The following is a 4,278-nucleotide window of genomic DNA, read 5'->3' as shown; positions in this document are numbered from 1 at the left end:
TAACTCCCAATTAAATGCATTTCTCGAACCCTTAACAAAGCAAAATATGGCACTTACTGGTCACAAGTTCAAAGCAGGCGGGAAAGAGAGGAAAAAATGACTTAATAGCTGGAAATAAAAGCACCAGTGCATTTTTCTTATGGATTCCTTCATGTCAAATTCACATCATGAGTGACTCTGAGTTTTCCCTTTAGATCATCTTGGCATGATCGAGGAGTAAAAATAAAAATGATTTCTAGTATATTCTTGAAATGCTTCCTTCTTGTGATGCTGCCTGTCAATATAAAAGGGGTTATGAATCTCCGGAAACCTACTCTACTGACACCATCAGCAGTGTAGTCACCGGTTTTCAAATCAGACTGCGGCAACTGGTACAGTTGCAGGGTTTTAAATCTCCACTAGAAAACTGTTGCCATTTACACACAAGAATTGTACTGAAATGGTGAAAAATGCTCTGGTGTCATATTTAGAGTGACTGTGGAGGAAGGATATAACAATACTTTTCAAGACTGTAAGCAATACGTATATTCATATCTTGTGCTATTTATCTTGTAGATATACAGTGTTGGAAGTTCTTGGCTGCTCGCAGTTAGGTTAGCACTGAGAAGGAAAGATCCCGAGTTTGTCACTGCCGTATATCACTGCAGCTGTGCCCTTTGATTACACTGGGGCACCACCAGTCATTAATAACAGGGAAAGCTTTTTGTCTGGCAAATGCATCACATACAGTCCTTTCTTAACATCTAAGCATCTTGGTGCCGTAGCAAAGGTAAATTAAAGATAAAGCTTGTTTATTTTACAGCTCACTTGTAAATAGAGGTGGCCTTTCCAGAGCCGTTCAAGAACATGTATTTTTTCCTTGTGCTATAAACTTGAGACATTTTCATATTTTGCATTTGCTCAGTGGAACCCAATCATTAAGTCTCACTCGAACAAACTATACGAGCACAATGTAATTACGATTTTAATTCCATTACTGTCACACTCATTTGAGTACCAGAGGGTTACAAAACAAGCTATCATCCAAGACAACAATTGTTGTACAGCGTTAAAAAACCCAAGTGTGTCCGTGAAGATTTCTTGAAAAGCATAACGTGAATGGAATTTGCAAAGTAGATGCGTTCCAGTGTGAAAAAAATAACGTGGTCAGATTTGATGCTCACTGATTGTGTTCCCTTAAAAATTTGATGCCAGTAGCTAGCTTTCCAGGCAGCGGTGCTTTCCTATCAAAAGTCATCCCAAAGTTGATCAGTTATTAGGGAGCTTGCTTCATATTAAACTAACTCACAAGAAATGGATTTATAAACGCCACCTTCCTATGTGAAACACTGAACGTTTTTAAAGGTAAGTATGAAAATCGCTTTCTGTCAATTTTACCTCCTGTTGCCACTAAAATCCATTAGGATCCATCATTTATTTTCTAGACTATTAGCAAAGCCTCTTCTGTTGTTGTCTTACCTCCAGTCCAGTGTCCCTTAATTCAGAGTTTTTCAAAGTATGAGATTTTCACAACGATTAGTGGGTGGTAAAATCAATTCAGGATTCCTGATAAATGTTTTTAAAAAGAAAGAGAACGAATGAGATAAAGCATATTGCAGCCCATCACACAGAGTAAGAGTGAGTATCACTGCCTGGAACTCTTTGTATCTGTGTGTGTGTGTGTGTGTGTGTGTGTGTGTGCGCGCGCGCGCGCGTGCGCGCCAATGTGCATGTGCACGCCTGTATACTCTTACTCTCATTGGTTCCAGATGTAAAATGTAAGTCCTGCCCTATTTCATGTTTCGTAAAGTATAAGATGCTTCCAGGCAATTTGGGTTCGGAACACTAGATCAGGTGATGAGAAAGTCATTACCTTTTCTGTTCTGTATCTAATCTATCTAATTGAGAAATGAAGAAAGTCTCAGGTTGGGGCTAACATATCCTGAACACCCATCTGACACTTGCTAAACTGCTTTTTGTCATTGTTTTTAACAAAATTAAAGCAGTCCTCAGACTCAACACTTTTGATTTTAAAAGTATCTGGATCGAATTCTATAATACTATTTTGTTAATGTTGCTTCCGTTGTGTTCATTTTTAAATAATTGCTTCCACTGTGTTCCTTTTTAAAGCAAATGACACTGACTTTCCATTTGTGCTTGTGATGGAATGTTTATTTTTGAATAATTTAAAGAAAACAGGCAGTTTCAAAATTTAAAGAAAAATATTAAGGAATTTAGACTACAGGGGGTATGGTTAGGGCAAAAAATGTGATTGATGTTTGCAAATTACTAAACTTTTTACTAAAGGTGGGACAATACCATTAATCGATTTTTAAAACTCCTGCCAGAATCATCTTTCTAAAGTACAAATAAAATTCCATCATTGCCTCTATGTAAAATCCCTCAGCAATGTTCCACTGTGCATAGAATCTGACACCTGCCTCCTTCTCAGTTCGTCTAAGAGTCCAAGGTCAATAGCTGTTCAGAGGTGGAACTGGGATCCAGATCCAAGGCAATCTGCCCCCAGAGCCTGCTCCGGGCCACGAAACTGCTTGCCAAGGATGGATCAATCACCTCTTTACTCTTGAGGGAGAGTGGGATTGACATCGAGAACCTGCTTCCTTTGGTTCTGCCCCATCAGCCCCAGCTGCACCTGCATCTGGTGAGAACAGTCTGGCCTCTTTGCCCCATCACAGTTCTGTCTCCCAGGCTGCCCTAGCACTCTGCCTCCCTGGCTCCTGGCCTTTAAGTAGTTCTCCAAACTTGCTTCTTCCCCATTGGCCTGACCACAGGCTTTTGCCATAACTGCCTGGTCTATGCAAACAGCAGCACATCCTGGTTAAGACTGCTTGGCTGTGTAGCTCAGCCGTTTGACTTCAGACAAGTTACTTAACCTCTCTTTCTCCTCAAGAATCAATGAGTTATTATTGTAAAAGTGTTAAAGCCATGCCTGGCACATAGTGACTATTACGAGTATTTGTTAAGTAAAGTGCCAATCCTCTAGATTATGCCATGTCCTACTGTTTCAGGGAAACGTTTTGCTCAGTCAAGTCCCGTTAATTCCTCACTTCTTCTGGATGCCCCACAGAGGCTGTCACCCACTTAAATATTTTTGTCCGAACACTATCTTCTGATACGTTAGAATTTCTTTCATTGTTAGATTATCCCTGCTTTGGGACTGTTACTGTGTTACATGCAACAGGAAAAGAACAGATGAATAATGTAGGCTTTGTCCTCAAGAGGCTGACAACCACTAGATCCTAGAGATCAGTTTTGGTCAAACATGGGAGTTACATTTGATGGTGCCTGAGATCCCTCTGGGCTCAGCATCTAGGACTCTTTTCTCATTGTTTGCTCATGCTGACAGCATTATCTCCAAGTGTGTAATATTTAAAGAGTTAGAAATATTTTGGCTTAACTAGAAGAGCAGTTATTACGTTTTCCATTTCACAATAGAATATTAGTATTAGCTACCTTGGGAATTAATTATAAAGTCATTCCATTAACTGCATATTGCATACTTACTGCGTATTGTATACTTACTGTGTACAAGGAAGGCAATGTGCCAGAAAGCATGAGATATAAATGAGTAGGATATAGGTTTTTCATTTCTTTTTTATTTTTTTACCTCAAGGAATTCACAATCTAATGGGAGTAATATTTCAATACACAAATAGGGGAGGCAGTGTAATGTAATGGTTGAGAGGGTGGACTCCAGATTGTGGTATACTGGTAAATGTTTAGCAATTGGTGATCTGAAACAAAGTGAGGGCTGTGCTGTTTTGTAGCTCATGCTTATTTCCACTGTGTAGATACTCTCACTATAGCTTATTTTAAGCTACTGAGATGATATCTTGTGCATGTTGTCTTGTACATGATCTCAGTAATTATAATTATTATAATTAAAAACAAAGAGCACGGAGAGAGTGCTCCCAGGTGGGGGATTCCAGGATTTAAGAAGGAGGCAAACTTTTTCCACATATGGGGTTGGGAGGGGTTGTGGAAGGGGGACCTCAAGTGTTGGGGACAACACGGCAAAGCGAGGCAGGTAACAAAGTACTAGTCATGTTCTGAAAATTCCATAGAATTCGGTTTGGCTGGAATATAGGTTACCTATATAGTAACAAGGAGATTATGTGCTTAAGAATTAGGCTGGGCTATGTTGTGTGGTTTTGAATGCCAAAAGATCAGACTTAATCTTTGCGGGCACTGGGGAGCCACTGACAGAAACAGAAAAGTGTCATAAGACCCGGTATTCCTAACAAAACTTCTATAACTAAGGTGACATGTCCACATGAG

The sequence above is a fragment of the Pteropus vampyrus genome, unplaced genomic scaffold, assembly GCF_000151845.1.
Source record: "Pteropus vampyrus isolate Shadow unplaced genomic scaffold, Pvam_2.0 Scaffold2, whole genome shotgun sequence".
Taxonomy (NCBI): Eukaryota; Metazoa; Chordata; class Mammalia; order Chiroptera; family Pteropodidae; genus Pteropus; species Pteropus vampyrus.
This window is presented reverse-complemented; position numbering follows the sequence as displayed.